We start from the raw sequence: 25,064 nt of genomic DNA on the forward strand, positions 1-25,064 counted from the left end.
AGAATCATGTTATACTAGGTGCAAGATAAGTGAAGCTATTTCAGAATAATAATATATCGAAGCACAGCCTGCATTTGTGAACATTTCAAAGTACTATTGAATTCAAAAATTGCATTATGGTTGCCCAGAAGAAGCTCTTGCGAGTGAAAAACATGTTAGCACATTTAAAATATCTTAACATGAGCCCTACGTTTTGCACGCTATTAATGATGTGTTGCTTGAATCCAGATTGATAAGAATATATACATATATAGTGAGGAGCGCACACCCATTTTACTGAGGCTTGATACATTTCTTATGAAAGGAAGTATGGGAAAAAAGTTCATCCATCAAAACGGGTATTCAAACTGGGCAATAATGATGGTCTGATAAGGTCCTGGGCTCCATTTCGTCCCCAGAGAAACACATGGCACTTTTGTTGAACGAAGTAGCAATATTAGGATCTTATGCCCATTTACCCCCTGCCCTTTTTTAAACAGTTTCAAGAGATTTAACGGGAGAGGGGACGTTGGCCCGCCGGGTCTTGGCTCACTCTCGTCCATTATGGAGTGAAACACCAAGCACACCCTCAGATGTTTTTTCAGTTGAGGGAGTGCTCTGAAATGTCAAAGGGAAATATAATTTCCCTTTGACAGTTACAGTTCCACAGCCGCGCAAGCTCAATGAGCCATGCAAGGCTGGGTGTGTTTTGCTTCCCCAGCCTTGCAGAGCTCATTGGAAATGCTGGCTGGGGAACTAACTGCATGTCTCTATGTGCAAGGTGGCGCTCCTGCGCCTCCTCGCACATACAGACAGAGCAGGCTGAAGTGGGGCACTGCTCACCCACGCTCATGTCCCTACACGCATGTGCAGGAATCAGGAAGTTTATATATTACTGTTCATGCTAACAGGAGCTGGAATGCTGGAGAGGAAAGACCTGCAGCAGAAGGTAAGTTTGTTGACGTATTTTTTATTTAAATCATCATCATCAATCACTTTATTTCGATTAAAAAGTATTTACCATAAAAGCCAAACATGTGGATTATAGGGTCAAAAACAATCAATATACAAAAAATGCATGATACATATAGAATAATTTACACAGACAACATATGAAATAGTTTAAGAAATAGCTAACGGTACCCATTAAAAAAAACACAGCTAGCACTCATGCCTAACAAAAGTGCTTCAGTGCATGAAGTAGGTATATTTTACATATTCCTTAGAGGAGATGATTATAGAACCGGGCCAGGGCATGCTTCTTTAGCCCAACGGCAGTCGTGAATAGTTTAGGGGCACTGTTTAACACAGATATCGTTTTTACGGGAGAAGATTACTCATCTTTGTTCTCCTGAACCAAGCCTGAATCAAATACCAACCCACTTTAAAGGTGGCCATAGAAATGTTAGCACTTAAAGTGCAAGGGCCCCATTTATGGTTAGGACATGTAGCTGAAGAAAAAGGTGCCTTAATGACATGTTTCGAATGTCTTTATACATAGGACAGAGGAACAGGATGTGAATTCAATCTTCCCTGGACAAAAAGGTTAATCTGGGCTCACACTTGCATTCCATTTTGATTTAATAGATGCTAAAGGTAGAATGTCAAAGCAAGCTTTGAGGAATAAAGAACACATTAACTTGGGACTCATAGTATCGATATAGCCTTCGAAACCCTGGTACTGTTTAAGGGCGCAGTAGTTACTAAATTGCAATGACATTGCTGTTCTCTCTACTATCTCCTTCATTCTTTCCCCCTTGATGGTGTGCACAATTGTAGCTTTTGAGGATGCATGAATAGTCGTGGGATTGGTCCAAAATTCCTCTAGGTTGAATAGAAGCAGCTCAGTCTTTACATGCCACGCCCAGGGTCATGATAGTCCCCCCTCATGGTCGATTAGGCTGCCCGGTTTTTTAAGAGGTTCTCATTTTTCCACAGCCTGATCCAGTACAGTAGTGGCTTTGCTCTGAAGGTTTGTCTAATGGATTGAAAATCTAATTCCAGAAGGATCTGGAGGGTTGGAGCACTTGATGGGAGCCCCAAAAACTCTTTGGAGAAAACCATGCTCTCCCACAGAAAGTTGGGCAAGATGTATCCATCCCCAAAACTCGGCGCCGAAGACGGCAGCCTACTTCTGCCTTTGATTGCTCGTTCCAAGAGCAGTTTTCGTGCACTTTAATGCCCAGATAGTCTTATCTATCCACCTGCTCAATCCGTTTCCCGTTAAGAGTCAAGTCCAGTTTCAGATGCTTTTTTTCCCTGGATACCCTTAAAAACCATGCCCTTTGTTTTGTCAATATTAATTATCAAACCGTTTTTGTCACAAAAACTACAGAAAGTCTCCAGCTGACGCCGAAGTGCCATAGATGTTAGACAGAAGTATGGCGTCATCTGTGAACATCAATACCAGGATTTTGTCATGAGCTAGTGATGGGGCATTCGTGGACAAAGACAACAGCTCGCAGATGACCCTGTTTATAAATAGACAAAACAAAATTGTAGCAAAACACATCTTTGGCATACACCTATCTCTATACTCACTTTACTGTTTAGTGCCCCACCCATGCCATGACGTATTCTGGCCCCATTGCCAAGGTATAACAACATGATGGCTCTGAGGAGGGGTGGGGGGATACACAGGTTTGAGAGAATAGTCCACAGCCTGGCCCTGGGGACGGTGTCGTAGGACGTCTTAATGTCGATCAAGACCACGTAAATTGACATTTTTCTTAACTTAACATATTTGTTGCAAAGGCCCCAGTCTCAGCAACCCATGATTCCAAATGGACCGAAAGTGCTTTTGTGAAACATTTCCCCCAGCATCAAGAAGGGAGATTGGCCTGTAATTGGCTGGATGGTGGCTATCCCCCTTCTTGATAAGTGGGACAGTGATGGCCTCGATCCAGGATTATTATTATTTAAATGTGTATGGATATGTGTGTGTTGATGGATGGATGGATATGTGTATGGATGGATGCATGTGTATGGATGGATGGATGGATGGATATGTGGATGGATGGATGGATGGATGGATGGATGCATGTGTATGGATGGATGGATGTACATTTGTATGGATGGGTGTATATGTGTATGGATGGGTGTATATGTGTATGGATGGGTGTATATGTGTATGGGTGGGTGTATATTAGGGGTGTCACGGTATTAGTTTTATGACGGTACAATAAACTTCTTGCCAAATGACGGTATATCATGGTTATCGTGGTATAGCAAGTGGAGTTAACTAATCTTAACAAATATTATCTAAAAGGTCATAAATTGTCAGATTTATCATCACAAACAAAACCAGGCACCCAGGGCCAGAATTGGGCTTTTCAGCATACTTTCCACTGAAATGCCACCACTTGGAGGAGGAGGAGGAGGAGGAGGAGGAGGAGGAGGAGGAGGAGGAGGAGACTAACTGAATAGCTTTTCTTAGGTTATCATTTAGGCTTTTAGCTCCCCAACTGGCTACTGGTGAAGATGAACATGTTGCCATCTTGATAACCTGCATGCCACAGATCAATGGAGTCTGATGGTAGTATACGCTTGTGTACACACACACACGCACTCTCTCTTTACGTTGCAGCCTTTAGTTTACTTCCTTCCGGGACATGTTACCCTTTGGTATGGCAGCAGGGAATACCCACAGAGATGAGTACATTTTGTAGTGTGACTTATTATATGTAAATTCAATGATAGAACCAGGGAAATCCCCCATTGTCATATGTTTAGAAAACCTTATCCATTATAAATATATAAACCCCAAAGCCGCCAACTCAAAGTCCCGGGAGGATAGCTCGATGCGTGCGCATAGGAAGCAAGACGACACGAAGGGACACAGGTTCGATCCCCGGGTCCGTGCTTAGATACCTCTGGGTGTTTAAGCGCGTTATAAATACGCAACTAAGACAAAAACAATTTCTTTAACAGCGCCTCGATGCCCACGGGCTGTGTGAGCGCTTTAAAAGAAAAATGTAAAAGAAAAACCCTTTTCCTTCTTGACACTGTATTTATTCTTCCTATTGCTAACTTACTGATTTTGTGTCAGGCACGTGTGGTTTATGGAATGGCATTAAAACCTTCTCAAACTGAAACTACTTGGCAGACGGCACATCCAACAGTGCCTTACCAAGACTGCGCAGCACTTGCTTACTGCAGCCTTTCCAAATCAGATTGAAAAGCACACTTAACGGTATGAACGGTATACCGGTATAAACAATGTGACGGTTATTATTGTTCAATTAAGTGGTTCAAGGTATCTTTAACGGTATACCGTAATACCGTTACATCCCTAGTGTATATGTGTATGGGTGGGTGTATATGTGTATGAATATGTGTATGGATGGGTGTGTATGGACATGGATGTGTATGGATGGGTGTGTGTGTATGGATGGGTGTGTGTGTATGGATGGGTGTGTGTGTGTGTGTGTGTGTATATGGATGGATGGGTGTGTGTGTGTATGGATGGATGGGTGTGTGTGTGTGTGTATGGGTGTGTGTGTGTGTGTATGGATGGGTGGGGGTGTCTGTCTGTCTGATTTTGGTGAGTGAAGGGAGGCAGTTTGTACAGCAAAGCCATTTTAAAAGTGCCTTTGTTGCACAATATCCCTCCCCACCGGCCAAAATAAGCTCTCCTTCGGAGGTGCCCTTGGGGTCCAGGGATGGTATTTATTTTATTGGACATCTATGATCGAGGTCTAGTAAAAAAAACCCCAAAAAAACATACCTGCCCCTCTGGGCCCCCAGCGCCTTCCATACAAACATTTATCACTTTGATTGTGTGCGTGTGTTTGGTGTTGTGGGGCCCAGGGGACAGGCATGGTATTGCTTTACTGGACATCTATGATGTATGTCCAGTAAACAATACCATGCCCGCCCACTGGATCCCCCCCCCCCAGTGCCTGGCATACACACAACTACAGAGGGAGAGAGGGGGAGAGGGGGAGAGGGGGGGAGAGAGGGAGGGAGAGGGAGAGGGAGAGGGAGATTAAATATACACTTACGGTTCAAAGTTGCCCTTGAACCAGCCATGTGCACTCTATATGCCCTGATTACAGGTTGAAACAAAATGTATATCCATATTTCAATCATTTCGAAATATGTTCAGTTATGTCTCTCAGATATTACTCTTATGACTCAATGAGGGTCATTACAAGGTTGGAGGTAATGGAAAAACGATGCTGGTAAGGAATTACCGGCACCGCATACCGCTCTGGGCTATTCCGACTCAACAAGCCGGTATTAGCGCCACCGCTGATAGCGTGCTCCCCCGTGCCGGCATGCGCACAGGCACGCAGCCCTTGGGCCCGGAAATCACGAGATGGCGCTAACAGGAGGACATCACAAGTCAGGCGGACATGCAAATACCGGCATCGTGAAGGCGGTAATGAGGCGTACTAGGATGCCGGCAATACCGGCATCGCGAACCACCTGCAAACAGCAATGTGCAGTGTTCCCAACTGCCACAGGTGCACACAATCAGCACAGGTGGTGGCAATGGAGTCTGGCCCAGCACGAAAGGAGCACACCCACACACCACACCCCTCACCACACCAAAATGATTCCACTTGTAGTAGCAATACTGGGGCTGGAGGACACGCTTGCATTGCTACACCAGCAACAACAACAGGCACCACAGAGGAGACGCAGGAGGAGAAGGCGGGTGAGACAAGCCCAGCAAGCCCCACCAGTGCAGCCAGTGGTACCACGCAGGCAGCCCCCAATCCCTCGCATCAGAGCCAGTCCATTCAACCTAACCCCTGAGCAGATCCACACCCAGTACCATCTGGACACCATCACCACCATTGTGGACATGATACACTACGACATTGTAAGCCTGATTGAAATACACACCGCCATCCCACCTCTACTGAAGGTAGTGTCTGTGCTCCACTTCCTGGCCACAGGCACCTACCAGCACACAGTGGGGCACATGCATGGCATATCACAACCCTTATTTTCTCACATGCTGAACCGAGTGCTGGATGCCCTCCTGAAACACACAAGGGACTACATATCCCTACCACGGACTGCCCAGGAGATCTTTGACACTAAAGTTGGCTTCCATGCACTGGCCAGCATGCCAAATTGTATTGGTGCACTTGACTGCACCCATGTGGAATTGGTGGTCCTGCATGCAACGGAGGTGGTGTACCGCAACCGTAAGCTATATCACTCAATGTACGGATGGTATGTGACTCCAGCAAGATCATCACACATCGTTGTGCCGGATTTCCCGGATCAACTCATGACTCAATGGTCCTGCAGAACTCCACGCTTCATGGAGCGACATGTAGCGTGGAGACGTGTCTGGCAAGATGCATGACAGGCACATCGCAGTGAAATGGGGGGAGATGCACACACCACCATGGTGTCATTGTTGTGGTGACAGCACAATGTCCACATCCCAGAACACTGTGCCCCAAAGCATCCCAAACCGAACATGACCAAGTCCCATAGCAATGAAGTAAGCTGCACACCTATCAGAACATGGCAAACTTTAAACCACCCCACATCCCACAACACGTGCACCACCCATCATCGGACCTCACCCTCCTTAACACAATCCAGCAACATGCTGCGAGTATTCACAATGTAAATGTCTGCAGCAAATCACCATACAGGACAAGCATCCATCAGAGTGCACAAACAAAACCACCAAGGGAATCCACTGCTTGTCACAGGATCACCACCACAGTACTGCAGCATGTCACAATGGTAATAATCTGCGCTGAATGCAAAATGATGCAGAGACTACTGCCAACGCTGCCAGTAAGAAAATCATACAGAACACTACACATCACATACATATCACAAACACAGCGGAATGCATCCACAATGCATGAGCAACATCAAGGCAGTGTACACTATCATCTTGAAGATGCAATCCACACCATAAGACCATGGGACAGCACACATTGAGGCAAGGAAAAAATGTGTGCATACAACCAGGGACATGTGCATGTGACCAACAAATATCTGCAGGCATGTGTGATAAGTACAGCTGTCCATCATGAATCGACTAGCATACCTTATTTTGCTCCCGTGCAGGTGATAGTGGCTATCCCTTGAAGCCGTGGCTTCTCACCCCTGTCCGAAACCCGCAGAACAGGCACAAGGAAGACTACAATCGTTCCCATACCCGTACCTGTGTGGTCAGTGAGCAGGCCTTTGGCCTGTTGAAGGCATGTTTTCGCTGCCTGAGCCAGTAAGGGCACTCCTCTACAGCCATGAGAAGGTGGCCAAGATCATCATGGCATGTGTCATGCTGCACAACATGTGTATCCGACGGAACATGCCCCTGCCCCCTGAATTACAATGAACTGCAACCACCAGGTGATGAAGAAGATGTGGGCGCACATTATCGCGCTGCCGATGCACAGGAGGGACGTGCTGTGCGCCACTCTAGCACTAGTCGCACGATCCCCCTGTCATTTCTGTCACATACCAGCTGCGCACACACACACACACACACACACACACACACAGCCTCTCTCCACTATCATGATGCCCAAGAGTGCACATCCCAATCATAGCATAGTTTCACTCTCCCGCACTCTCCCTGCCACATTCCGCTCAGCCAGCCTAACAGCCATCCTTATAGCCCTCACTATAATGGCCTCTACGCCTCCCCACATATTCCCAGCACACCTCACTCAGCGCCCGGCACTAAATTCACATGCCGCAGCACCAGACTACATCATCACACAGTGTCGGCCACCTAGCCTAGCCACCAGACTCAGCAATCTCAGAAATCAATCACTTCCTAGGTATTTACTCTGCTCACCCACACCCATCACGACTAGAAACACCAGATTAGGCACCCACACTGCACCACGCTAAGATGAGCATAGGCACTGCCCCTCTCCCCCACCACCTCAACCTGCCTATACACTACGTCGCACTAAGCCCCTTACTACTACACACCACAACAAGCAAACTTCACCCCATACTAGTAAAAACAAAAACATCAAAGGCACACAACACCCACCTCTTAAATGTGTACTACTGAACGTACGCTCCCTACCTGCACATGCCCTTGAGATAAATGATCTACTATCCACACTTAATCTGGAATTATTATGCATCACCAAATCCTGGCTCAATGATGCCTTCCGTCAGCCATCGCACTAGAACTACTAACAGGCTAAACCATCATTAGGCAAGATAGATGTGATAGGATTGGAGGGGTGTCGCCCTTATCCACAAAGACTCACTATCCATTAGATTAGCAGACCATAGTACATGGGGTGGTAATGCTGATATCCTATCAGCCAAGCTTACGCTCTCCCCCAATAATCTAATCAACATCCACATCCTATACAGCCCTCTCAACTCCCAGCTGACTTCCAAGAGCACCTCTCCCATCGACTCAGCAACAACATTAAAAAGTCCTCCAAAATCCTTCTATTGGGAGACTTAAATTTAGGATACAATGATCCTAAGGATAAATCCGCTGCAACCCTAGCTAAAGAACTCGCAGACTTCGGTTTCTCCCAAGGAGTCCTCACCCCCACTCACTCCAAAGTCCGCACCCTTGACTGGGTCATGGATCACAACTGTGCATCCAACATTACCCCAAACACCGCCCTTCCATGGACGGACCACACATGCATCGAATTCCTCATCCCCACCAACCCTAAACCTAAGACTCTCACCCACGCACCACCTGCCACAATAAGAAGTTCTAAAAAACTCAATGCAGACAACTTGCGTCCCCACCTTAAAAACCCCTGCCTAACACCACCTTTCTCTCAGGACCCAAATATACTATCAGCTATATTCAATGACCAATGCCATAAACTCTATAGCTCCACTTGAAAACAAGAAGGAAAAAAAAATAATTTCACTGCAACTCTTGGTTCTCGGAAGAACTCCAAACCCTCCGAGCACAAAAGCATCAGTCGCTTAAAAACTGGCAAACAGATCCGAGTGATCTAAATAAGAGCCTCTTCAAACAAATAGCCCTCCAATATAAAAAAGTCATTTTAGCAGCAAAATCCAACTCCTTCAATGATAGGATCTCAAAGGCCAAGCTAAAGAACTATTCGCAATATTTAATGAATTAGTCACTCCTCCGGCTACCGCTGACGAGATAACTAAAGACAAAGCCTGGTGTGCCAGCATTCAGTCCGCCATGCTCAACAAAATAAAACTCCTCCAGAACAAAATCCAAAACCACTGCAAAGCCCTCCCAAACCAAAAAACCAACCGCCCTACACAAGACAAGCGTAGTAATCTCAATCGCGCTCAATTCTCCTTCAGAGACGTCACTGAACCCGAGGTCCTTAATCTCATCAAAAACCTCAAACCATCCCTCTGCACAGCAGACATCTGCCCTCCCAAAATCATCAAGGAATGCGCCAATGACCTAGCACCCCTTCATTAACACATCTTTCCAAACAGGAACTGTCCCAAACAATCTCAAGGAAGCCTGGGTGCGGCCACTTCTAAAAAAAAAAAAAAGGCCACACTTGACCCAGCGCAACCCAACAACTACAGACCGATAACGACAGTCTCGTTCCTCCTAAAAATCCTGAACAAAGCAGCTCACATCCAGAGCCAATCATACATAGAAGCTAACTCCATACTAGGTAAAAGACAATCTGGCTTCCGTGTCAGGCATGGAACCGAATCCGCCTTATTAGAGCTAAAAAAAATCAAATCTCACAGATCATGGACAAAGGCAAACCTGCCTTGCTCCTCTTTCTCGATCTATCAGCTGCTTTTGACCTGGTAGATCACCAAACACTCACCACCCACCTCACCCATGCAGCCCATTTCTCTAATCAAGCAGCATCCTGGATCACTTGCTTCCTTGAAGGAAGAGCCAGGAAGGTTTACTCCGACACAGCTAACGCAGATCCTACCACTATAAACGGCGGTGTCTGCCAAGGATCTTGTACAGCTCCCACCCTCTAGAACCTCTTCACAAAGCCCCTCTTCGACCTACTTCACTCCATGGGTGTTGCATATACAAACTATGCAGACGACAAGTACTTTTACCCCTATCTGGACTCTATCACCAAGAACCACAGCCCTTCACAATATCTATGCCACTATCCAAGCTTGGATGGCAATCAATGGCCTCTGTCTTAACGGGGAGAAGACTGAAATTCTCATCCTGGCCCAGACAAAAACATTATCGAAACTAAGCCCCCAATACAACAACTTCAACATAGACAACTCAACCATCTCCGTATCAACCTCTGTCAAGACTAGATTGATGCAAATCTATCGATGAACAAACAAGTCAGCGCCATAGCCGCTGCATCAGCGTTCAGCACCAAACTCATCAATGCCATTAAACCTTACTTATCCACCACCAACCACTTGGCCATAGCTAGAGCAACTATAGGAGCCAAACTGATTATTGCAACGCCCTCCTAGCTGGCACCTGCGCTAAAAACATTCACAGACTACAAACCACACAAAACAATGCCCTCAGAGCCGCCATGAGCATCCCTAGAAGAGACCATTCATCCCACGCCAGACCTGAAGCACGGTGGCTCCAGGTCAAAGACCGTATTACTCTGAAAATCCTCACCATCACTCACAGATGCATCAACAAAACCGCTCCAGCATACCTATCTGAAGCAATATCAAGGACCACATCCACTCGCCCCAACAGACCTCAGTACACCAACCAGCTACACATACCACGCATAAAGAGCCACAGCGGGAGGTCTAGGCTTCTACTATATTGCACCGAAAATCTGGAACTCACTCCCTGCCACCCTTAGAGCAGAAACTTCCATCTCTGTCTTCCGCAACAACCCCAAGGCCACTCTCCTCAACTAGCAAGTGGAGGACTGCCTCCTCCACTTCTGCCATGTATATTGTAATATAACACAAGGAACAAGTTACTTACCTGTAACTGGTGTTCTCCAGCATGGGTCTGGGATGGATTCACATGCTCATGAATATTCCCCGTCGTCAGGCCGGGAATCCTCGGTATAGAAAAAAATCAGTATCAGTTTCGTTTCTGATTTGTCTTTCTTAGTAGTAACCAATCACTGGTCTCTGGGTCATACTGCCCCCAGCCAATGACTGCCCTCTCCCTAAACCCCGCCTCTGGCAGCCATCCTCAGATATGGTATCACGTAAAATGGCAGTATGACCAAGTGAAGAGCCGCAGAGGGGTAGGCGGGAGGGTTCGCATGTGAATCCATGCCAGACCCATGCTGGAGAACAACAGTTACAGGTAAGTAACTTGTTCCTTCTCCAGCATGGGGTCTGGCATGGATTCACATGCTCATGAATATAAGAATACATAGCAGTATACACATGCACAACCACGGGAGGTGGCAAAAGGCTCAATATCAAGCAATACAACAACTCAACATTAAGCAACTCTTACCTCCTCACCAGGCTCACCTTAGGCGAACATGTTGCGCAGCACTGCCTGGCCGACTCTGGACTCCTCCCTGGAATCCCGGTCGACGCAGTAGAATCTCGTGAAGGTGTGCGTCGACCTCCACGTAGCAGCCCTGCAGATGTCGAGCAGGGGCACACCAGACAGGAACGCCGTAGTAGCAGCGATCGCTCTGGTCGAATGGGCTCTCGGACGGCCTGGCAACGGTCGGTTTGCCAACCGGTGACAGTGCATGATGCAGCTGGAGAGCCATCTGGAAATGGAAGCCTTCGAGAGAGCCTTCCCTTGATTCACAGGTCCAAAGTTCACAAACAGCTGTGATGTCTTCCGAAAACTCTTTGTGCGGTCCACATAGAACTTCAGCGCTCTAGCTACATCTAGCGAGTGCAGAGTCCTCTCAGCCGGCGACGAAGGCGACGGGAAGAAAACTGGCAACACCAAGGGCTCGTTGAGGTGGAAGTCCGACGGCACCTTGGGCATGAAGGAGGGGTGCGCACTCACCACCACCCTCGTGTCATGAAAAGTCAAGTATGGAGCCTTGCAAGATAGGGCCTGGATCTTTCCCACTCGTCGTGCAGAGGTGATGGCCACGAGGAATGCTGTCTTCCATGACAGAAACTTCAACGGCACTGAATGCATAGGCTCGAATGGGGCCCCCCCATGAGCCTAGTCAGCACCACGTTGAGCTCCCACGGCGGGGCAGGGGCCTTCACCGGCGGGAACGATCGGAACAGTCCTTTCATAAATTCCTTCACCGGTCGATGAGACCACAAGGACGCCCGTCCCGTAGTTCTGGTGCAACGTGAGACGGCAGCCAGATGCACCTAGATGGAAGCGTGAGATAGGCCAGCCTTGGCCAAGGACAGTAGGTACGGCAATACTTGAGGGGCCGTAATCCACAGAGGGTTAATCTTCTGTGCACGGCACCAGACAGAGAACCTCTTCCATTTATGTCCGTTGAGAGTTGAGGATGCCCTGGCCTTTGCAAGAACCTCTCTGCAGTCGGCCGGGATGTCGTATCCTCCAAACTCTAGTGCTGCAGGAGCCAGGCCTGCAAGTTCAGCAACCCTGGTTCGTGATGAAGAATGGCGCCTCCTTCTCTGGAGAGAAGATCCGCGTCCATCGGCAGATGAGAGTTTGCAACACACGCTTTTTGCTCACTGTACCTTTCACAGATGGGAAATATCCATTTGCATATCAGTCTTTGTCCCGCCCACATGGGCAGTCCAGCACCAAAATGCTATGGCAATTCCTCTCTGAACAAGAGTACCAAAGCAACCCCATAGACGTGTTTCAGCCTTGTTGGGCCTGAGTTACTGGGGGCAACCAGACGTGGACTCCCTGCTCACTGTACTGAGGCACAGCTTCACCTCACTGATGAGGCCCAACAAGGCTGAAACACGTGTATGGGGTTGCTGGTGGTACTCTTGTGCAGAGAGGAATTGCCATAGCATTTCGGTGCTGGACTGCCCATGTGGGCGGCACAAAGACTGATATGCAAATGGATATTTACCATCTGTGAAAGGTACAGTGAGCAAAAAGCGTGTGCTGCAAACTCATCTCAGAACAGGTTATCATACCATGTTCTTTCTGGAGAGGAGTGCCTGCTACCTTTTTTTGAAATATAACTATATTGTAACCTGTATATATACTGCTAATGACTATGTAACTATATTGCAACCTGGATATATATTGCTCATGACCATTTAACTAAGTAACTAAACTTTGTACTGTAACAAGTGCCACAATGTCCTTGGGCTGTTGTGCACTATATAAATACGAATAAAACAAAACTAACTCGGTGATTGCACAATATTTCTGATACACATGGGTGCAGAGGGTGCCATGAAAGTGGGACAGAGGGCACTGGGTGTGTGAGTACATGTACACTAGGCACTGTAGACCAATAAATGACATATGCAATGAGGAATGTCCACTCAAGTATTTTTTCTGCTACACAACGGTTGTATTAAACTGTTAAATAGTACAAGTGCTCATACCCTCCACCTCAAACACACCCTCTCCCCCCTCCAACTCCCCCCACAACCTCTCCTCCCTCCCCCTACAACTACCCCACACACCATCTCCCCCTTCCCGCTCCCTCCACAACTACCCCACACATGGTGTCCAAGCAAATGCTGGCTGTTACTGTGTCAATTGCCTTGATCAGGCTGCCCCATCTACTTCTGTCCACTTCCCGCACCTGGTTGCGGCATGTCCGATCGCCGCAAGGTGCGTGCAGACGTGCGAAGGGGGCTTGTCTGAGTTGAGCTACATGATGATGCCGTGCCCGCTTATTCCTGTCGCGGTGCAGGACGCTCTGCCTCCATGGCATCCGCTATGCGGCAAATGACCTGCCTCAGAGCAGACACCTCCTCGCAGATACGTGTGGTACTGGCCTCAATTGCATGTCTCAGGGACGCAGTGTTGTCCCGCCCCCTCCTGCCTTGCCTGGGCACCTTCAGAAACAAACTGCCTGACTAGGGCTGTCAGCTCCTCCTGGCGCTGCACCTTATGTTCGATTTGCTGCACCCCATCCCAGACACCAGTGGAGGTGGATGCTGCATGTGTCAAATTAGCAAATTCGTGTGTGTCCTCTGTGGGGCTCATGCTCCCTTGACCTGGCTCCCATCTAGTCTGCTCCCGTGTGCTGTCATAGGTGGAGTACAAGGGTGTGAACTGGGTGATGGTGGGGGACTGGGTGTGGCAGGTATGTCTGATGTGTCATCCTCCACAGGGACACCTGGCCTTGGCTCTGCGCTTCCTCGTCCGTCTGGGGTGCCGTGGTTGTTGCCTCCCCAACAGAGCTATTCGCAGCTGAGAGGGCCCCATCGTCCACTGTCTCCTGTGCAGGCGACACAGATGTTGTGGGGACTGTAGCTGTAGTAGTGGCCCTGAGCCGCATCCTCTGGTGCCTTCCCTTCTGTGCCAGACGTGGCTTGCCGGGACCTTTTGATGTTGAAGGCCTATTGCCTTCCTCCCTGCCCCTGGCTCTCTTCCCGGGGAGTTGTTGCCTGTGCCGCTGAGCCCAGGGCCTCGCTGTCAGGATCTGAGCCTTTGGGGGACCGAGTTGACGGCATCAGTGATGGTTCTACAAGCATCATTCATACATTGGTATTATTGCTGTTCTACACATTAGAGGGGAATAGGTATTGGAGTTTTCACAATCAGGTTTCTTGCTATATGGGTGGAGCATGCAGGCATCCGTCAGGGTCACACATGTTTGAGATGGTGTATGCTGTGTGACATGCATTTATGTTGTGGGCTGCGTGCAGTGTGACTAATGCTGTTTCCATGTTTGTGGGGTGTGTGTCAGGTATGGCATTGGCATGCTGCATGCATCTGGATGTGTCAGTGCCGAGGACGGCATCTAGGCAGGGATGTGTCCATGTGTCTGTATTGGCCCATGTATTGTCTCACGGCACGGTGAAATTGGTGGACTATAATCATACAATACATTACAGTGTTTTCTTAGGGCACTCACCTCCATCTGCCGATGATGTGGCGTCACGTTCCATCTCCCCAACACCTTCAATCGCCTCAATGCCAATAGTGCTGGCGCAGATTTCCTCCCACCGGCTTAGTTTGATAGGGGAGCTAGGGCCACCACCAGTAGGCAGGCCCTGCTCTCACTTTTTGGCAACAAATTGCCAGATCTCTTTTATGGATCTGAGCTTCTCTCTTGAGGTTGCTGGCAAAGACAACCTCAGCATTTTCTGCCAGTGTCTCAGCGAGCATGGTTAGCTCGTCCTCCGTGAAGCACTCTTTAAGCTGCCGGGCGGCGCCTTTTTTAACTGGCTTTGGCATGATGCTGGTGGTGATGTTGTATTTCTGCTCTCACAATGAGGCGCCAGGTCCTGTGTAGTGAGGATGGCAATGGATTGTGTTTTTCAAGATGGCCGCTGTGCCCTTTCCTGGTCCGGCGCGATGACGCTACTTCTGGTTCCGCTTATTAGCGGGCACCGCTAATAGCGGTGGCCGCTAATAGTGGTGCCCGCTAATGCTGCATTCATTGATGCCGGTCACGTTATTTAGGGGTGGACGGCGGCGGTAGTGCGGTCTGCGCTTTCCATGATGCCGCTAAGGGGCATTTTTGGGACTTTTGCGGCACAGCGGTACTGTCTATACCGGCATGCCGCTACGCTCGTGCCCGCGTATTCATAATAGCCTACTGTTAGCAGCCCCTTTCCTACACGGAATTTGCTCCATGCCGGTAAAAACTGTTTTTTACCTCCCACCTCGTAATGACCCCCAATGTATTGCTTCATAGAAGGCAGTGCAAATTCAAACAGTGTCCTAAAGCCAAATAATTTCGGATATTAATCCGTCTTCAGGCCTAAACACTGCTAGTGTCAAATGGTTTGTGCATAAATTAGTCTTTTCTTGTAACCTCAGAGATTAATGGTCGATCTTTTAGTGCTTTACAAAGACTTGACAATTGGCTCAGATGTACAATGGGGCAATCTAGATTACAGGATCTTGCTCTGCTTTCAATAGACAGAAGAGTGCTACAATCGGTTTCTGTTGATGGTATTGTTGATCTTTTTGCTGGCATGTATGCACGAAGCCAAGCACTCACCTTTACTAGGCAAAATTGGTAAATTAAATTATTTGAGATTGTGATATTACACAGTTTGTTAAATTATATTTGACATGGTTTTTTTTAATTAGTTACTAAAATAACCCAATACAGTATCTGTGTACAGTGGACAATTATTGCAAAGAATCATATTTGCTTTGTATTATGTATCTTTGATTTTAAATGTATTAACAATTAAAGCAGAAGGCTTTGCTGACATCCAAAATGTCAGAACAGGGTTCAAAACAAGCAAAGAGAAAGGGTGTCCCATAGAAATCTATGGAGGGAAAGGTGCAAAAAAGAAAATCTTTCCTAACAACCAGGAACTGTTATATTGCTTGCACACTCCAACAGAGGCCCAAGATGAAATTCTGCTGTCATTGTCCCAGAGATTGGTTTTGCAGTCGGAGCAGAATTGTCTACTCAGTACCGCCTACCGAGTTGCTTTTTTTTATATCTGTAGGTACAAGTTGCCTACTTGTTAGATTGGTTTAGATGCTTCTGGTTGGCGGACAGTAGTAAGGGGGAAGAGTGAAAGGTGAATATTCTTTGACATAATTGTTTTGTTTAGGCCCTAACCGACAAATGTTACATTGAAAGGTATGACCCAGGGTCACAACAATCCAGGGAAAATCAATATGCTCATGTTTATCATGGAAAGCGAACAGGTTGTGCGACAGAATTAACAGAGGCACGTCGCCTCAATGGATTCTTAGCCCAGCACTGCCCTTATATTGCACTGCTTTAGGAATCTTATTTAGCAAGGAACTGCTGTAAAGCTTTAAGGAGTGGGTAGTATACTGTAGCAGAGGAGGCAGGATTTATTTTAGGGGTTCACGTGGAAAGGCAATACTGGTCCGAAACACACAACCATTACAACTTTGGAACGTGTACCATACATTAGGGGGCAGTTCATTCAGTTAAAGGAGGGGGGAACGATGGAGGGAAAGAGTCACGATTATCAATGTATATGCAACCCCACCTTTAAGGCTAGAATTTCAGCAAGAAATACAAGCTTTACCACTAAAGTATAGTGCAGCCCTCATGATAGTGAGGGGGGGAGACTGGATCCAAAGTTGGATAGATCAAGCCAAGCAGGCACTGAGAATCCCAAGCCAACTAAACTGCTATCCTTTGTGCAAGTCAAGAGACATGTGGCAGGAACTGCATTAGGGAGCGATGGGCTTTTCATTTCATTCAGGAGCCCATGCAACATTGTCAAGACTAGACCATCTTCTTATTCCTTGCACAGTGTTCACAGGGTGAAAGAGGTCAAGTACCTGCCTCTTGGTATATGTGATCACTACCCACTTCTAGGTATGCTGCACGGGAAAAGAAAAATGTGCCAGATCGAGTCTTAATGCATACCATCTAGGAAATCCAGAAATATTGGAAATGATGGAAACTGAAACGGAAGAATACTTTCAACTGCATAAAATTGGACTTTGTGGACGATAGTGAAAAAAGGCTGTGTGAATCAGAGGAGACACTAGCCTAAAGGGATTTTGGTGGCTGGGAAGATCTCATGTCATTATAATGCAGATGACCTGATAATATTTCTGGGTGATCGAAAGACCTCTGGACATAGGGTAACTGACATGATAGTTTGGTAAATTTAGTGGGCTTAAAATTAACGGTGAGTAATCAATACTGCTACATAGAGTTGGTAAAGAAGGAGTACTGGTTCAATGCTCCACTAAGAGTGTAAAAAGTTTTTATTAAATACTTAGGGAATCAGTTAAGTGTGAAAGAGGACTCTTGGTGAGCAACCTACATCAGATTATGAACAAACTTAAGGACGCTGCTCATTGGTCGACACTTTCAATGTTGGTTCATGCCAAACTCTTTAATATGTTCTCTTTGCCCAAACTCCTACATGTCCTGCAACATACTCAAGTGAAGGTGTAGTCAGTTTTTGATCAAATAGAGATGCTGATGAGAAAGGGTTTGGGCAGAGGGGACGTCAAGGGTGGCACTGAAGATCTTATACCAATCAGTATGGGAAGGGGAATTAAGACTTCCCAATGTCCACAAATATTACAGGGGCTCATTAGTAGATTTTGGCTTATCAAATTCGAAATATTGTGTAGTTTATTACTCTAGGAAGGTTCTACATAAGATCAGCTGTGCCCCTGATCTATCATATCTCCGATACACAGGTGGGATAGGATCATTCTTCCATATATTAGGGAGCAGCCCTAACATTCAGGACTATTGCAAAAGGGTATTTGCACATATCACCACAGTGTCCACTTCCGTAGGAAAACAAATTCCAAAATGGTGTTATTGATCATCTGGAATGAGGAAGAGGTAGGCAAATATGTAAAAATATATGTGGCTACTGCTCTGATGGTGAAGGAATACAGAGGTATAGTGATTGCCTGGAGGATGGGTGGGAGGGAGTCTGGAAAGGGGAATAGGCATTGATCACTTTTTGCGTTACCGTGCTGTAAATTCACAGACTTTCTGAGGTAAAGTGTTTACCACCAAAAAATGTTGGATTTACCACACAGTAATACCCCAGTGGTAAATGTCCCAGAATTCCCCATGGAGTCCTATAGACTCCAAAAATTAGGAATTACCACTACTTGTAATCCCGTGGTAACCACACAGGGTTTTGGTGGTAGTTTGGCTGAATGATCGCTAAACTGCCACCAAATGTGTAATGATGCCCATTATCCTTGTGGTATGACTAACGGCTATAAATGGCACTTCACATACCCATACTGTGGTCATTTTACTGGCAGATCTACCTCTCTCCCCCTTTCCTCTAGATTCACTTTTGGGAAGGTTTCATCCTTGGTGCTACTTTGCAAAACTGTATATCTATGCACAAGCTTGTACAGTTTACCTCACAAACGGTCATTTCATCCTGTATAATGGTCTAGCCCGGATGTCTCCAGGCTGGCGTCAAGCTAATGCTGGGAGGTGATGTCAATCACAACACATAATGCAAATCAAACAAGTGCATACATCAGCCTTTCACACAACTGCCTACTAATCAATGCCCTACTTGGAAATAAAGTGCCCCTTCAAGAAAAACTATTATAAACATCTACGATTCATCAAATCCAGAACTATGGGCTTCATCAATACTTGTTATAAAAGAGTCTCACAGCTGCAAAACATACTCTGAAAATGAATCCTTGAAAGCATCGCATCAGACAACACTTTGAAATTTACATTGCTGCTCTTACACCAGCCCCCACAAATTGGGTTACGAGCCACACAAATTCAGAATCATGGATAGTGCAGTCCTACTCCAAGCACTTTGGAAATTATGGTCTGCCTATGGGAGCTTAAGCAATTTAATAAAAAACCTGACCTGGTCAAGGGGATGGAGTTCCCCTTTAGAAAAAAAGGGGAAGCGTTGCACGTTCTTGCATCTACCATGCAATGCATTATTCAGTACTGCCTTTATATTCAACAGCATTATATATAGCCAAGAGCAATTCTGACTTTCAAAATGCTTTGCAGTAGGTGCAACACACATCCAACAGATAATGTGCCGATTGCGTGTAGGAAAAACTTACCATTGCTAGAGGTTATCCAGTGTTTCTGCATAAGCACCGGTAACACGAGTATGGCGCCTTTGAATACACTGCACTGGCTAAAACCAAAACAATGCACAATTAAAACCAGGAATTTGAAATGGTTTTAACAGTACTGCTCAGTAATGCCTTGGATTCCAACTATACCAAAGATATCCCCATTTTCATATCATAGTAGTAGCCACTGTCGTGAGTAAGAAATAATAATTCAATGTTAAATCAATGACAGAGGGTAGATATGTGATGGAAAAGGTGGGGTCTCCAAAGTGTCACAAAAAGAGGCATAGCCCTTGAAGCATGGAGTGTGGTCAAGGGGGTAACCCATGTCTGGGAAAATCGTGTGCCTTCCTTTATTAAAGTCCTAATGAGTAAAAGCAACAAAAAAAGCATTTATAAGTTTCATATCCCTTATAAGGAAATGAAGAGTGAAAGCAGCCAGAGATGCACCCTTGAACGAACCAGTGACAGTTGGTTAAAAGTTGAACTCCTCAAAGGCTTCTTTCAAATGCCTCAATTCTGGGTGGAGTTCACAACTCCTGGAAAAGGAATCCTCACTGATTGTGGACAGGCCATCCCTCCCCAAACCCCTCAAAATTTAAAAATTGCTGTTGACTTGACTTAAGATTTTGCAGCAGCGAGAGGGAATTTAACTTAAAACTTACAAAGAACTCAGCTTACTGGTCTCAGACTTGTACCTAAATGTGCCACATTAAAATAAAAAAATGATGGCAATTGCTCAAATAAAAAAAGTCTGAAGTTAATGCTTGCCTGAGTCGGAAGGCCAATGAAATGCAATGTTCAACTGTGGAGAGAAATCTGAGCGGTTTGCAACACAGAATAAAGAAGATGTGCAAAGATACCCAGGTGGGCTGCAGCCTTTTTCTTTATTTTCCACCTCACATGGATATTGCAGCGCAGGCCATCTACAAGCACAAAGCTTACTATGTAGCAACATGAAAGATGCATATCACTTGTCACTATAAAAATAAAAAGTGAAATAGGGTGGGAGGTAAATATCTGCACAAACTAATATTCAAAAACCACTGTCTTCTGAACTCATCTGAAATATATACACACAAAACAAAGAAGACTTTTCCAACTCGTTGCAGTTTGTAAACTATTAGGTTCACTAACAAAATGGACATTTTACCCACCTTTAAGAGATTATCTTAATCTTTAGGTGTTTGCTAATCCAATAACTATTTGAATTTGCATTTTTGGAAAACCGGACTCTATAAATCAAAATACCAGCTACCATCATAACATAAATAAATACATCTCATCTCCCCACCCACGAGAGAAGAGCGCCTTAACTATCAAAATAATTAAAACAGGCTTGACTCAATTAGCTGCTCAGCAGAAGATTGAAGTAGCACACATACAACCCCAGAATGGTATAAAAACCGAACATGTAGGGAACATCTATACATATATATATATATATATATATATTCACTGCTACTAGTTTACCACACTTAGGGCGCATGATCTCCATCCCAGGAACCTCTTTTGGTGTGTATTATAAGCAGAAAATGGTAATGCAGCTCTGTGTTATTTAGATTTACTGGATGATATGATAGGTTATTTATAACGCGCTTAATACCCAGAGGTTTCTAAGCGTGGAACCCGGGGATTGAATCTCTGTTGCTCCGTGACGTCTTGCTTCCAAGGCAAGTACATTGCTGCTGAGCTATCCTCCCAAGACTAGATGTAGCAGTGTTTTAGCAGACTTCAAAATGTGTGCTTTCCACTGTCCATTGGTTAGTGAGAATTTACTCCGAGAGTAAGGCATGGTTTGCTTTATGGCTGTGGAAAGCCGAGGGGGTGAGTGACTTTTTATGCCTGGCTAATCGCTCAAAACTTCACATTTGTACTCCTGATTTTTCCCAATACCTATATCTTTCATTTTTTGGTTTAGATATTGCATCTTAGAATTGGGTTGAAGAGAGGATCATTACATAATAACAAAAAAAAGTATAATGAATATTAAGTGCTTAATTTTTTGCATACTGTACATGGCTTAATGACTCCAATGTTTAAAGCCTAACCTCCTTAAAAAACTTTGGGTGGTGAAAAAGGAAAATAGCTATTGACTGGATCAAAGAAAGACCGCATAATATCCGACGTTCACAGCATCAACCAACTTGCCACGTGAATCAGGTAAGCTTTTCAAACTGATATGGTCGCCCTAAACTCAATAAATTACTTAACATGACTGCAATTTTATGAAAAAATCAAATTGAAAAAACCAGGCAGTGAGTTGAGTCCAACAACAAGCACGCCTTAAGCAGGATCAACATTTGAATTCTGTGGATTCTCCACAGAATCTGAAATTTAAGATGATCCCCAGAAGCTTCTGAATACCTTTTATAGAATCAAAATGAATGTGGAAGTTATAAGCAAAATTCAAGGGACTTTTTACCCCCAGATAAGAGTAGTATTTTAGAGACTCCAGCACTAGACGCATCAATCCAAGGAAGAACTTTGTTGTAATACAGGTGCTAAGGCATTAGAGCCTCGTTGGTCACAGAACGTGTGCTCTGTGCATCCTTTTTGGGGTAATCCTCTCCTTCACTGCCTCGCTTATCCCGCGTGCAGCTTGAGCTAGGAACTACAGTTCCCAAGTGAACTGTAGTCCTACCCATGTATTTGAAGACACGTCAGGCGCGTCAGCGCTGGCGCATCTGAGACGGCTGGTGATGGTTTGAGCGAGTTGTGCGCTCCGCTGCTGCTCATGTTCAGGTTCTTACTTTCCTCTTCTTACAGCTTGTACAATGTCTACTCAATTTAACCTTGTTGCAGCAATACATAAAAATCATAAGGCTCGCTTAGAGCCAATCAGAACGACAGTGTGTGGGAACCCTTAATTGACAGTAACCCGCCCACATCCCTGAATAGTAACACACTGCCTAACTCACGTAGTCCTTTTTCACCAGGTACAAAAAACACCACTACCTGCCAAGCCTTTTCTGTTTTGGATGTACAGAATAATGTTATAGTATTACCTGAACTTATTTGCCCCCCCCCCACCGGGACCCCCCGCTGTTCAGGACATGATTAATGGGGCACTGAAATGTTATCTAGTTAACACGCGATCGTTAGTCAAACACGCAGTGGAAATTTCGAATTACGTATGCAAATAACATTTATCTCCTCTTTATCTCTGGAACCTGGCTGCACGACACATCCCATCCTTCCATACAGTTAGCTACCCTTATGGGCTACCTTTGTGTCTATAACAATTTAACTGGCACTAGAGAAGGAGGGGTGGCTATAATCTACAAACAAAAGTTACATTTACATGTCTCTACCCACCCTTCCTTAGATGCATGCAAAGTGTTATTTGTTAAAATTAACACTAATTCTACTGGATCTCCCAGTATTTTACTGTTGTACTGACCACCTAAACAAACAGTGCTATTTGAAGAGCAGCTCCTATCCTTTATTGGTGGTACCTCCAAGGACACTACACCCTTTATCATTCTTGGGGATTTTAACCTGTGGGCAGATGACCCCGCTGACCAGGAGGCTCTTTCACTTATCACTCCAAACCATTGGCTTCTCTCAGCTTGTCCATTCCCCTACGTACAATCAGTAGAGCAATGGATCCGGACTGACCACTGCTTCCTCCGCTTTGAAATCTCTATTACATTATCTCCTACTAAACCCATAAAAATAATGAAACTTAGCACATCAAAACGTAATTGTAATAAAGTATCCATTCACTCCTTTTCATCCAGAGTACTACTCCTCCTGCTGTTAACAGAAGGGAGTCTATCGCTGGATGACTTCACTCTTACCTTCAAAGCTGACACTAATGAAGTCTTTGACCTACTAGCCCCCGTGAGACACACAAATAAGAATAAAGTTACGGACTCCAATCAATGGTTTACTCCAGATGTGTTACAGTTAAGAGGCTTTAAACATAAGGCTGAACGCTTTTGGCAAAAGTGTCCATCCAACCAATCCTTGACTAAATATAAAATCACCGTCTGGAACTTCAAAGAGGAAATTTTTAGAGCCAAACCGAAGAATCTTAACTAAAGAATAGACAAAGCCAAAGGAGCTCTTTTCGGTCCTTCAGGAACTCAAAGGGTCCACAGTGCACTCCTCTATTACTTAGATGACAACTGGTGGGAAGGCATTCTTGAAAGTTTCACCAGAAAAATGACTAAAAATCAAAACCACATTTCAGATCAAATTAAACAGTTCCAGCCAAGACCAGCTGACTGCACCGCTATGCGATATCGCCCTGCCCAACACTGCTCTTTTTCGCTTAAACAAGTGTTGGAACATGAGGTTCTGGAAGTCATCCAGGCACTCAAACCTACTTCCTGCAAGGGAGATGTTTTCCCAGCTACACTATTCAAGGACTTTGCCAGAAACTGGCCCCTTGGGTCGCTGAATTTGTTAACAGTTCTTTATAAGAGGCCTTCATCCCAGCTAACATTAAGGAGGCCTGGATAACTCCCTTAATAAAAAAGGAGAATCTGGATCCCACGCTTGCTGGTAACTACAGACCGATAAGGAATGTACCCTTCTTGTTAAAGATAATTAACAAAATAGCTTATACCCAGTCCAAATATTTTGTGGAACATAACTCTGTTTTAGGCAACAAACAATCCGGATTTCATCGAAACTTTGGAATGAAGACCGCTCTGCTGGTTTTAAAATCAAACTTCACAGAAATCATTGACGATGGTAAAGCTGCCCTACTACTATTGGATCTCTCCTCAGCTTTCGACTTGGTTGATCATGCTCTTCTGGAGGAAAGATTGATTAAAATTGACAAATGTATCACACAGGCCGCTAGTTGGTTTTGGTCTTTTCTCGGATCCAGGACGGCCCACGTAGTGAAGTGCAATGCTCAATACCTCAGAACCCTGCTGACCTGTGGCATCCCCCAGGGATCTTGTTTATCACCTTTGCTTTTTAATCTTTAATCAAGACCCTTGTGCGATCTTCTTGCCTCTCTGGGAGTCTACTTTGCAAACTATGCAGATCACACGCAGATTGTGTTCACACTGTCGGGTATCTATACTGCAGACTCCACTAGGGTTAATTAAGTCTTTTTGGCCATACAAACATGGATTGCTCTAAAATTGAGAAACCTTGATAACCTATACAACTCCTTTGTAATAAATGGTACGGTTTTTACTGTGACGAAAACTGTTAAAACTTTGGGTTTCTATTTTGATTTCCACCTTACCTTTCAGAAACAGGTTTTATCTGTTAAATCTTCATGTGCCTTTCTTAATAGTCGACGCTGGCAAATTCGCCCTCAACTGTCTGAGGTTAATCATGCACTAATTGCTGCAGCAATAATTAATTCTAAATTAAATTAGACTACTGTAATAGTCTTTTGGTGGGTACTTCCAAATCAAATACCCAGAGGCTACAGGTCTCTCAAAATGGAGCTGTCCGTGCGGTATGTGGGCTTCGCCGAATATCCAAGGTCTCAGGCTTTTGCAAGAAGCTACACTAGCTCCCTGTCACACAGCGAATTCTCTTTAAGGGCTCTGCCCTGATTTTTAATTGTCTCTCAGATCAGGCTCCTGTACATCTTTCCACTAGAATCAAC

At 45.4% G+C, this 25,064-nt stretch overlaps 1 protein-coding gene across 1 annotated transcript in view; it reads right to left on the minus strand.

Moving 5' to 3' along the window:
- Nucleotides 1-25,064, minus strand: part of LOC138525055 (mitochondrial inner membrane m-AAA protease component AFG3L1-like) — a 587,730-nt gene that overhangs the window by 105,134 nt on the left and 457,532 nt on the right. The window lies entirely within an intron of this gene.

Source organism: Ambystoma mexicanum, chromosome 1q (assembly GCF_040938575.1).
Source record: "Ambystoma mexicanum isolate Mex_15411 chromosome 1q, UKY_AmexF1_1, whole genome shotgun sequence".
NCBI lineage: Eukaryota > Metazoa > Chordata > Amphibia > Caudata > Ambystomatidae > Ambystoma > Ambystoma mexicanum.